At 42.2% G+C, this 12799-nt stretch overlaps 1 non-coding gene and 1 pseudogene across 1 annotated transcript; both read right to left on the bottom strand.

Annotated features, from left to right (window-relative positions):
* Window positions 1–3655: 3655 nt before the first annotated feature.
* LOC125347391 lies at window positions 3656–3762 on the bottom strand. Its single transcript, XR_007210180.1, has one exon. It is a non-coding gene; the product is annotated as a U6 spliceosomal RNA (small nuclear RNA).
* A 3969-nt stretch (window positions 3763–7731) lies between these two features.
* LOC125344852 lies at window positions 7732–8716 on the bottom strand (annotated as a pseudogene).
* Between the last annotated feature and the right edge of the window lie 4083 nt (window positions 8717–12799).

The following is a 12799-nucleotide window of genomic DNA, read 5'->3' as shown; positions in this document are numbered from 1 at the left end:
ATGTGCAATATACACAAAGTGCTAGGTAAAATCACAGGCTTTCCATATACTGTTCTTTCCAGGCTCAAGCAAGAGTGCCCTTCTCATGACCCAGAAGGCTCAGCAACCCCTTCTCTGGAGGAGCGCTCCCTCCTTTGCGTCTGTCAGGATTCAGTACAGATTTCTGCCCTAGGCTTTATCACTCACCACTACTGGATGAAGTGAGATACATGAGACTCCAGGTTGATATGTGTGCTTCCAGGGTCTCTGCGTGGTCTTTCTGGAAAGCACCAAAGAGGCTTGTGAAGATGATGCTGAAGAACAGTCTACAACCGTTATTCTCTGTGAGCTTTTTAATTACAAGGCATTGCAGTCCATATTGTTGAAGGTAGGTCCATTGTGGGACCTACTGCCTTTGGTTGTCCTTCATTCAAACAAAATCAGGGAGGTGCTTATTTTAAAGAAATCTGCACTCTTAGTCAAATATCAAGAAATGCACTGGCCAGCAAAAATTAAAGGCTTCTACAAGAAGTGCAAAAATCCACCCAGTTCATGTTGCACATCAGTGGTGCAGCTCCTCTTTTATTAAAGGGCACCATGTCCCTGGGACTCAGAGCAAGGAGGCTGTGAGTGTGCAATCCTTCCACATGGATGGAGGAGCCAGCTTCCATCTGTCCTCCCAAAAGGGAGGGCAATGATCAGTCTCTTGGTGAACAAGTGCACATAATGTGCTTAGCTCATAACATATGTACTAAAGACATAAATGAAACAATTGGCTCTGTTCAGTGTTGAGTTTGGGATCTGTGCCTTTATTTGCATCCTAATGACAAACTCACAAGGTAATTGAAGTTAAGCTCCAGGGAGACTGAAAACCTAGGGTGGGAAGCTGATTGCAGGTGGGAAGGAACAGAAGTGGCTTTACTCCTCTTACACCCAGTGCAAGGTGACCCCAGCCATGGTGCTCCATTCCACAGCATTCATGACAACCAGAGTCACGCTACAGCGGCCATGCCTGGATCAGAAGAGCTGCCCACTCCTTGCCAGTGCCCTTTCTGGCACCAGGAGAATCTACCACCCAGGGAACACAGATCCAGCCTTTCTCTTAACTCAGCTCTAGAGTCAGGATAACATCAACCAATAAACCTGTGCTGGAATCAAATGGTGTGCACAGATGCTGAGCTCCCATAAGCATTCAGGGAAGAGATAACCCTCAGAGAAAGGTGTACTTACTGTGACTTCCAGGGCAGTGGGCTAGGTTCTCATCTCATCAAGAGATGGGACTACAAGCAGACTGCATGACAGTGACCATGAAACCTCCGATAGACCTCAGTCACTCCTTTGCTCTTCTCAGAAGAACAAAGAACTGTCTCCTCTGAGGTTCTTCAGGCACTGGCTTTAATTCTCATCAAGCGCACAGGATAATTACCGGGACCACAAGTGGAAAGAACAAGATTGCAGATAGCAATGACCAAGCTTAAAGTTGTATTATAGTCTCACAATATACACACAGCCCGGCATGGGGTGTGTAACCGCGGTTATCTTCCCTCTTCTCAAACTTCCTGAAGTCCACTTGCAGCACTTAAATAGTGCACGGAGGATGCATTTCATCACCTTTGAAAGACAGCAGTTGGTGCCATCCAATTCCTTGATATGAGATTTTTCTGGCTCATGTTGACATTTTTCTAAAAACAGGTTGAGCCTTACATGGAATTTAATTAACTTTTAGTGATCTTACCTTAGTCCAATTTATTGCTCATAAGTGGAATATTATTACTGTTTAAAGTAAAATTATTTAGTAGTAGTGAGGAGGTTGAATACTTTATTTTTTTTATTATTTAAGGTGTTCAGGATTTTCACAGACATCACATTGTTAATTCATTGTCATTCCCTTTTATATGTTCCTTTTTCCTAATGTAAACTTATTTCAAGAGTACCAAGCTAAAAACTCCAGGCATGTCAAAATTTCTAAGGTTCATCTTGAAGCTGAACCATGTTTTGATAATTACTTTGTTAGATCGTTCCACTGGTGTTTCAAAAGTGAATTTGTGACTTACCTTAGTCACAGAGTGTATGTGAGAAAGTTCTATTCAAGTCCCAGGATTTGGAATTCCCCTTCACAGTTCTCTGCTGGGTAATTTCTCAGTTGCCTTTTTGAATTATACTCAGTGTCCAAGAAGAGCCAAGAAAAATAAGTATCAACCAAGAACTGTTTGATGATTTTTGTGGCTGGAACATGCCACAAAACAGTAAACTCTCAGTTCATTTCATCACACTATTTGCTTTATGATTTCATTTACTTTGCAAACAGTGGTGTATCTAAAAAAAGAATTCTAATATTACTGGCTCCATGTTAAGAAATCTTGATAGGTCTTTGGACAAATCTAGTCAATAAAGTTATAAGGAGATTTTTCTAATTTCATACATTACCCAAGGGAATGAAATATCCTTAGAACATTCATAATTACCCTGGAAACATTTTTCTCCTTTTTGGAGCTGCCGTATGTATGTATGGTCTTGTTCTCTCTGTCAACCACAGTGGAGGTTGGAAACAGCAGGACCATGGGTATGGAATCTGTGACATCATCCATGTAGACACATGAAGGTTTTTGTGCCCAATTTAAGCCAATCATGAAAGGAACTTTTGACTCATCTGTAGCCAGAGTTGTCCTTATCTGTGGGAGACCCTTGGGAGGACTTCACAGATGCTGCTCTAAGTGGACCCCGAAGGAGCAATTAAATTACATCCCTCTACAGGGGACTTGACTGTCCTTGGTGATGGCCCCAAGGCCAGTGCAGGGTAAAGTCCAAACAGGTGACACAGGGTGTAAGCCCCAGGGGTAGTGGGAGACACACCCTTGGTGTACTACAGTGTTTTTATGAAACTTCTTCACCCAATATGAGACTGAAAGGTGAAAAGCTTAAAGGCATTTTCCCTAAACTGAGGAACAAGACAGGACATACATGTCTTCATGCTTACTCAGAGTAGTGCTTTCCTTCTTAGAAGAGGAATGTGAGTCAAAGAAGTATACACATGGGAATGGAAGCAGTCAGTATTTGCACATCTCATGGTCCTACACATCAGTATTTGCACATCACATGGTCCTTCACTGAAGAGACCCCAAAGCCTCTATCATAGAAGTTGCATATGTGACAAACAGTTTTGGAAACAGTAGGATTGCAAATAATTACTTTTTAAATAAATGCCAACCAAAAATTCTGAGAATGAAATAAAGAGAATGATCCCACTCAATAAAAAAACTAGGAATAAACTCAACCATGCCTATAAGTTATCTCTATGGTGAAAATTATAAACTACCGAAGAAATTGAGGAAGGCGCTGATGGTTGAAAGACACCCTCCTTTGAAAAGAAGCAGAATTCATTATTACTGAAAGCAATGTACAGACTCAGTGCATTCTCATCAACATTACAATTGTATTCATCACAGAATAGAAAAACCTATCCTAATATTTTGCTTCCATAAGGAAGCAAAAGTGACCCTATGAGATAAAATAATCCCAAACAAAATGAAAAGAAGCAATGTTGGCGCTACCATAATACCTGACTTCTCATTATATGAAGGGTCCTAGGAACAAACTTGGATGGTACTTGCAAGGTGTTCATAATCCTGCAATCCTGGCTATGTAGTAGGCTGTAGTCTGAGGATCATGTTTTTTTTTTTTAATGGAAAACTTCATGAATTTGTATGTCATCCTTGTGCAGGGGCCATGCTAATCTTTTCTGTATCGTTCCAATTTTAGTATATGTGTTGTCGAAGCGATCATTATTTGAAGCCAAACGTGGCTGGAGGAGTTCATGGGGCTCTTATCTCCAATTAACCAGCAAAAAGTCAGAAATGAAGCTTTGGCTCAAGTGGATAAACACAATGCAGAATAAGCATAAAGTGGAATATATTTAGTAGCGAGAAGGATTAAAGTTGTGGCGTAGGACAACCTTGAGAACATTAGGCTAAGTGACAGATGCCAACCATGAGGCCCTATGTTACACGATCTTAACTCTCCAAAATATCCAGAATGGACAAATACAGGGAGACTAAATGTATGTTTATTTTTGCCCTGGCTAGAGAGATGACTGTGTCAGTGAAATAGTTACGGATCATAGGATAATGTTTATAAGATATGTAAATGTTACTATAAAATACTGAATCGTACCTTTGGATGTATGGATGGCACACTATGCTATTTACACGTCCACTAAACTTCAAGAAAGAAACCAATCCTATAAGTCAGAGCTTTCCCGAGGAACAAAACTAATAGCTGATACACAGATATAAAAGGGGATTAATTAGATTGGCTTAGATGATTGGAGGCCACGCTGTCCAAAAATGAGTTCTGCACCTTGAAGAACTTTTCAATACAAGAATCGGAGAGCCTCAGGCCCTTGGCAGCATCTGAGAGGTGTCCTCCTCCTTCTCCTCCTCCTCCTCCTCTTCCTCCTTCTCCTCCATTTCCTCCTCCTTGTCCTTCTTTTTGGTTGCTTCTGATAATGTGTGGAGTCCAACACAAACCTTTTGCCTTCTGAACCAAAGCTCCTATGTACGCACATTTCATCTGTGAGGGTCTGAGGCTCTGTGCCCTGCAACAACAGGAGCCCCTTGTGCCTTTCCCTCTGCATAGCCAGCATAGTTGCTATGTTGATGTAATCTGTTATCAAGTCTTGAATTTCATGACTTTTTTTGTAAATATACTTTCTATAATTTATTCATACATAACCTATTAATTGAACAAAGAGGTTTCCCTGTAATATGTTCGTTCATGCAGAGAATACACTGCTATTACTCTTTCTCATTTTTTCTTTTGTGAAAAAATACTTAACACATGCCATTATTATGTTTTCACACACACATACTGGATGTTTTAACCTCATTGACTGTATTTACCTCTGCTTTGCCATTTCCACCACTGGTCCTTATCCCCCCAAAATTCCTGCTTTCTTTTCCTGTCATTCATTTTTGAAGGATGAGATTCTGTATATGCAAAAATGCACTCTTCAAGTCTTCATAGTGTGTGAATTAAATTTATTTCTTCAAATACATTGTGAAATGTTCAAAATACAAAACAAAGAGGAAAGTAAGACAAAACTAGGACAACCAGTCTTCATGAAAAGAAGAAAATCTATCAGTAGACACAGGGAGGCAATGTTGGTAGATTATTGAAACATCTTCACGACCACTGAAATCCTCAAGCTATTATTTATGGGTCCAAATTCCATCAGAAAGAACAATCTGGTCCATGACCATCCACAAGCCATGGCCAGTTAGCCACAACAAAGAAGAACAGAAGCCCATTCACTTATTCTTCATCAAAAACAAGCTCTATTTTCAGCTTCCTCGTGAAGTAGTAAAAAGATGGGTTTGGGGTGAATTCCAGAAGTATAGCTAAATATTTACTTTGGCTTCTGTCATCGCAATGGAGAGAAGAACTTTTCCAGTTCTGTTTTCTAATAGCACAAAGCATATGATCAAATCTTGTCTTTATTATTTCTTACAGGTGATTTTTGTGTCTGCTGTTGTTCAGGAGCAATGGAAGGACAACATTGCCTCCCCAGAACATCTGGTTTCAGCTCAGTCACATCCATGTTCCCCACTCTAGGGCAAGGAGACAGACCAGATCCTCTCCTACAGCAAGCTCAACATGAGAAGTCTCAGACTTTTCTAGGTTCTTACACCACAAATCCACTGCTAAAGGTGGAATTTCTGCCTTCATGTCAAGGAATAATCCAAAAGTTAGTTTCATCTTGATGGTTAGTGAGAAGAAAAGGGAAGGACAGAAGAAACAGTTTGCATCACAGTTACCATAGGATTCTAGGGAAGATAGATGGGGTAAAATACAAAGTGCAGTATTTAACCATGAAAGAATTCTTCTGTTTGACAACTCACAGATGTTGTGGATGACCACACAACAGGTCATGGGTGTGATTTACAGATCTCTATCTTGAATATTTTTTCACAGTTTTAAAGAGTTTATTCAGTAAAGAGGAAATACTGGCCACTTAAGAGAGTGACCAGTGAGACCCAGAGACCGGTGGTCCTCATTCACTGTAAGTTTAAGTGAAGATGAGAATGACACTTTCACACAGTTGTAAATCGGAAGCACATTTGTCCTCCCTAAGTAAGGGTTGTCTCATGGCCAGAGAACTGGTTATGAGCTTCAGGCAGATCAACAGAACCAGTGTATTGGAGGCTTTCGATAACTACCAACTACAATCAGCCATTTTGGCAGACAGTACTTGGGGATCACCCAGGCAAGGGTGCTTAACTTCAGTCCTCAGAGAGCCAAGAAAGGCATCCTTACTAAAACTGCTACCTCCCAGTAGAAGAGCTTCTGTAATGATGCATATTTATTTATTTATTTATTTTTCCAGTTGTAGGGTTTGAATTTCAGGGCCTGGGTGCTGTCCAAGCCCTTTTTCCATTTGAGCTACAGTGCCATTTTCTGTTTTCGCACTTTAGCGACAGTGTCATTGCTCCCTTTTGCACTTGAGACACACTGCCATTCCTGCTTTTACTGAGTGGTTTGTTGGAGACAAGAGTTTCATGGACTTTCTTACCGGGCCTGGCTTTGAAACAAGATGCTTATATTTCAGCCTCCTGAATAGCTAGGATTACAGGTGGGAACCAAAGTGTCTGCTGTTACTTAATAGCTATTATTTTTATTGCTATTATTAAGGTGATACATGGAGGCATTATAGTTACATAAGTCAGGTAAAGAGTTCCTTTCTTTTTTTACAATGTCACCCTTTCTCTTGCTCTCAGTTAGGTTTTTCTTCCTGACCCAACCCACAAATTGTATAACTCAGTTTTTACATCGTGTCTAGTGACTACCACTGCTAAATTTGCTCACCCTTTGCCCTTCTGTTTCTGTACCTTGCTCCCATTGCCTATGACATATAAATAAGACAAGGAAAAAATGCAGAACCTGAGCAGCTGTTGCACCTCCATATTGTAGCTTGGCCTTGACCGGGCCCTGAAGCTTCCTGGAAAAACTGCCGAACTTGTCAATGTGAAGCCTGAACAAAATGCAGTCTAAAATAATCAAGGTAGCCAGAGAGACTTCATTTGACCAGAGGTCAGTTAAAGTTAGAATGCTTTAGCCATTGTTTGTAAGACACTTCACTGCCTTGTTTGATAATTGTGCTGTGTGCTGGAAAGGTGTAAACAACCCCCTTCTTGCAGTAAACTCCCCAAGCAACAGATCAGCAGTAAGTACTTTAAGTGCCAGGTGTTTCACCATGCAATTAAGATATTCAATAATGGGACTCTGAGCAAGTTACTGCTCCAGTAAGTAACTAATGTATACATATCAGGAGGGGACTGACACCAAAGTTGCTTGCAGTACCCCTCACTAACAGTCCCAAAGTCAATAACAGGAGATGGCTGAAACCAGATGTCTTTTGCAAATTTTGACTAACTGTATTGAGGTTAATCAACAAAGCCCCAGCTAATCAGGAATAGATAACACACTAACGGTAAAACCAATTACATGTCTTTTAAACTAGAAATCCTCTGGTCTTGTTCGTTTGGCAGTATAAAAGCCCTTGGCTACATCCATGAGGGCGAAGGTACAAGCTCGAGCCTGCTAATAAATGGCTCTTGGTTTTCGAATTGAAATTGGCTTCCCCATGGTCTTTGGGGGGGGCGGTCCTCGAATTTTGGGCATTTCAAAAAGAAAACAAAACCAACAATGAAGACTAAAACCTACCTGTTGCTTCCATTTCCAGGAGTCCAAGATGTGTTAATTTTTGAAGAAAGGGACAAGTTTCCTGAGGGAAGCTTTGACCTCCATGTTCCTCAAAGTGTAGATGAGGGGGTTGAGGGTGGGGCTTGCAATGGTGTACAGCACTCCAGCCACTTTGCTCTTCTCTGCACTGTACCCGGACACAGGACTTATGTAGGCATAGAACACAGCTGTGTAATACATGCACACCACGATGAGGTGGGAAGAGCAGGTGGAGAAGGCTTTCTGCTTCCCCTCTGAAGATCGCATCCTCAGGATGCTGGAGATGATGAATCCATAGGACACAATGGTCATGAGGAAGTTCACTATACCATAGAATGCATCTGCCAGTGTGGTCATGACATTGTTCACATAAGTGGAACTACAGGAGAGACGGAGCAGAGGAGGGATTTCACAGAAGAAATGGGTGATGACATTGGGCCCACAGAATTTCAGCCGCACCATCAGCCCTGTGTGGATGGCTGAATTGAAGGCACAGATCGCCCACACTGCAGCAGCAAGCACACTGCAGAATGCTTGACTCATCATGGTGCTGTAATGCAGGGGGTGGCAGATGGCCACATAGCGGTCATAGGCCATGACCGTGAGGAGCAGCAGCTCTGAGGACGCAGACCATGTGAGAAAGTAGAGCTGGGCCATGCAGCCCCTAAAGGAGATAAAGTTCTTCTCTAACATCAGACCTGCCAATGTCTTGGGCATGATGGTTGAGGTGCAGATGATGTCCATTGTGGCCAAATTGAACAGGAAGAAGTACATGGGAGTGTGGAGGGCAGGGTTGAAGCTGATGGCCACGATGATGAGGGCATTGCCTGTGAGGGCCATGCAGTAGAGGGAGAGGAAAGAGCAGAACAAGAAGATCTGGTATTTGGGGTGCTCTGAGAAGCCTTGGAGGATGAATTCTGTTACCAAAGTCTGGTTGCTCATGGTGCTGGAGTGAGAGGCTTTCAAGAAGTATCAGGAGAATCTCTACCCAGAGCTGCATGTGACTTGAGGGCTAGGATGAGAGATGGAAGATGGCCTGAGAAAGTTTACCATGTTTTATGCATACATGAACACATGAGGTGAACACTGAGTAGTTGCTGTAGATTTGTTTAAGGCACATATAATCCCAGTAAACTCAGAGTCTAAGCTCTGAAAATTGTGGTCTGAAGCCAACCCAAGCAAGAAAGCCTATGAAACCCTAACCTCCCATGTAACTACCCCAAAGTTTGAAGTGGATTTGTGGCTGAAGTGATCTACCACTAACATTGAGCAGAAAAGCTCAGGGATGGCACCCAGGACCTGTGTTCATGCCTCAGGACTGGCACACTGTTAGACACCTGCGCACTCGAGTAAGCATGTATGTACACACTCACCCTGGTCAACACATACACATACATTATCTTCAAGCCAGGTGATGGTGGCTCACACTTGTAATCCTAGATATTCAGGAATCTGATCTGAAGTTCTCGGATCACAGTGAGAATGGGCAGGAAATCCATGCAACTCTTTTCCTCAATTATCTAGCACAACACCAGAATGGAGCTATGGCTCCAGTTGTAGACAGACAGCCTTTAGAGAAAAAGCTAAGAGAGAGTGCCAGTCCCAGAGTTCATGCCCTAGGACTGTCATTTTAAAAAACCTTCAAAGTATCTGTGTGGCACTATTTATGACGTAAATATCTTTAAATAATCTATATTCTTAAAGATGAGTTTCCTGTGACATAGGGACATAATGCTATATGGTGTTTTTGAGGTGTCTTAGTGACAAATTTTAAAAGAGTATAAAAAAATTAAAACATTGTGATCAGATTTGCGGGCGTAATGGACATCAGCATATGCATCTTAAGCAAAGTCACCAGGCACATGAGACCAGAGTTTCATGGTGGGGACAGATTGTGGTTGATTTTCCTTTCCCTCCTAGTCAGTGTGCTTTCTGTTCTTTCTCTGGAGTGTCCTTTGTGAGATGCATCATGGATTCTCCCTCTAGGAGCCCTTCTACACCCCCAGATCACCAAGGAAGAATCTTTCTCAACAGTTCCTCCTAGAGCTCCCTCTTCTCCAGTTCCTGTCTTCCCACACAGCTTAACCAGTATGATACCATTCGCTTTTTCCTCCACCTCTTCATTTAAAGATAAAAATGAGTAATGATTACTTTTTATTAAGAATTCCACTTCAGGCCAAACTTCAAGACACACATTTCCCATCATAAATGAGGGCTTACACAAAAAGCCCAAACATAACCTTCCAATCAAGTTATGTCACATATTTGTAAGGTACAACTATTCATGTGTGTGTGTGTGTGTGTGTGTACCAATCCAGGCTCTTGCAATTAGGGCTTGGGCACTGTCCTCAAACTTTTGTTCTCAAAGCTAGCATTCTACTCCTTGGGCCATAGCTCCAGTTTCAGCATTTTTGGTGCATAATTGGAGATATGAGTCTCAAAGGCTTTCCTTCCCAGGTTGCCTTCCAACTGTGATCCTCAGATTTCAGCCTCCTGAGCATCGAGGATTACAGGCATAAGCCATCAGTGCAGCTGTTGTTTGACTGAAGGACACCACATCCTATGCCTTCCAGCCACGTTGGTCCAGTCTATAGCACATATTAGTGGCAAGCCAGATTCATGCTGCCACAACTGCAAGTGGGGCAGGCAAGCCCATTGTCACTTATGTCCACAGGACGATCGGATGCCACGTGCTGGGCATCAGGAGCCGCCATCACGCTGGAAAGGCAAACCCCGTCCTTGTCACCACTCAGCTTCAGAGACAGATAAGGAGGCACCTCCCATGCATATGCGGTCTGCCCAGGTTCTGAATATAAGAGATTGCAACGGCCATCCACATTTGAAGAATAAATTGCCCTCAGATAAAGGCATACTTGCTGTGACTTCCAGGGCAGTGGGCAGGGTCCTCATCCCATCAAGAGTCAGGACTACAAGCAGATTGCATGACAATGACCGTGAATCCTCTGGTAGACCTCAGCCAGTCATTTGCTCTTCTTAGAAGAACAAAGACCTGTCTCCTGTGAGGTTGCTCAGGCACTGCCTTTAATTCTCATCAAGCTCACAGGATAATTACTAGGTGCACAAGTAGAAAGAACAAGATTGCAGATAGCAATGACCAAGCTTAAAGTCGTGCTACAGTCACACAACACAGTGGCCCCTGCAACCAGGCATGGGGTGTGTAAACAGAGTTGTCTTCACTCTTCTGAAACCTCCTGCCGTCCATTTGCAGGACCTAAGTAATGTATAGTGGATGCACTTCATCCCCTTTGAAAGACAGCAATACATGCCATCAACATTACCGACACTAAATGACTCATATCGTTGAGTTTTTCTTAAAGTCAGATTGAATTTTCCTAGAACACAATTTACTTTTAGTGAATCTCATCTTAGATGTAATTTATTCTTCACAGTTTCACAACTGGAATATTATCACTGTTTTTTTTATTATTATCACGGTTTTAAAGCACGTGAATAAGAGTGGAGAATTTAATCTTTTCATTATTTTATCTTTGAACTAATTCAAGATTTTCACAGACACCATATAATTCAGCTACTATCTATGAAAGAAGTTATTCCTATTATAAACATTTTAGAAACAGAAAACTAAAAATCGTTAGAATAAAAAATTCTAATCCTTGCTTGGTGCTGGTGGCTCACACCTGTAATCCTAGCTACTGAGGAGCCTGAGATCTGAGGACCAAGGTTCAAAGTCAGCCCAGGCAGGAAAATCCATGAGACTCTTATCTATAATAAACCACAAAAACAAAAATCAAACAAAAAAAAAAAAACAGTGCAAGCGGAGCTGTGGCTCAGTGGTAGAACACTAATATTGAGCACAAAAGCTCAAGGATTGCTCAAAGGTCCTGAGTTCAAGCCCAGGACTGGCACAATTAAACCACCTGCAAAAGTTTCAATGCTCATCTTTCTGTCTGAAAGATGTTGTCCTGATGACTTTGTTCCTTTTTTTATTGGAATTTTACAAGAGAATCTGTGACTTAGTCACGCACAGAATTAGCGACCAAATCAGAGTCTTGTCCCAAGGTTTTAGAACTCAGTCTACAATTCTCTGCTATTAAATTTTCAGTTACCCTTCTAGATCTAACATCATCATATGCCCAAAGAGCCACAAAGTAGGATTGTCAGTCAGGAATCAGAATAACATTTATGGTTTTGACATGACAGGTAAACCTTAAACTCCCAGCCCATTTGGGGCACAGCATTTACTCAATTATTTCATTTGCTGATTGAATAGTGATAATGCCTAAGAAGGAATAATATACTATTGCTGGCTTTAGGCTAGCTAAATGAAAGCCAGCAGGCATTTTATACCCATGCTAAGCATACGGAAGCATTAACAGAACTTCCTCACTTTTTCATATCACACAATGAAGCACAGAATCCTCAGAACAATAACAGCTACCTTGAAAGAATATGATTCTACCGTTGTGGTGCTAGCACATTTTATGTGTGATCTTCCTCTTTCTGTCAACCACAGCTGAGGATGGAAACACGAGGAGACTCAGTGCAAGCTCCGAGGACATCGGTTTAGACAGACAAAGCTGTCCTTGCCCTATTTAAGTTGATCTTCCAGGAATTTTGACTCATCTTTCTTAAAAGTTGTCTCTTTCTGTGGGGGACTCTTGGGAGAGGTGTTCACAGCCACTGCTGCTCTAAGTGCACCCTGAAGGAGCAATTAAATTAAGTCCTTTATGCAGGGTGCTGGGCTATCACTGATGATCACACAAAGGCCAGGTCAGGCTAATGTCCAATTAGGTGAAAAGGGGGTATAAGCCCCAGTGGAGAGTGGGGGACATCCTGTCCCAGGCCGGAGGATCTGGGCAGGGCACAACCAGGCTCAGGTGCTCAATCACATAGTCCTTACTCTGGACTTTGATGAAAATGGCGGGTCAGAGCTAGCCCTTCTGATCTCTCTTGCCAAGAAGACTAGAGCCATGGGCAAGCACCCTTGTGCTGCCCTCCATGAACCACCTAGACAGCACAGTGTCTGTTTCCCCTCCCTCCACCACACAGCACCCTCTCTATCTCTCTTCTCCTTCCTTTCCACTCTTCCATACCTTCTTCT

Source organism: Perognathus longimembris, chromosome 2, assembly GCF_023159225.1.
Source record: "Perognathus longimembris pacificus isolate PPM17 chromosome 2, ASM2315922v1, whole genome shotgun sequence".
In the NCBI taxonomy this organism is placed as follows: Eukaryota; Metazoa; Chordata; class Mammalia; order Rodentia; family Heteromyidae; genus Perognathus; species Perognathus longimembris.
Note: the sequence above shows the minus strand (reverse complement) of the source record. Positions and strands in the feature narration are given on the sequence as shown.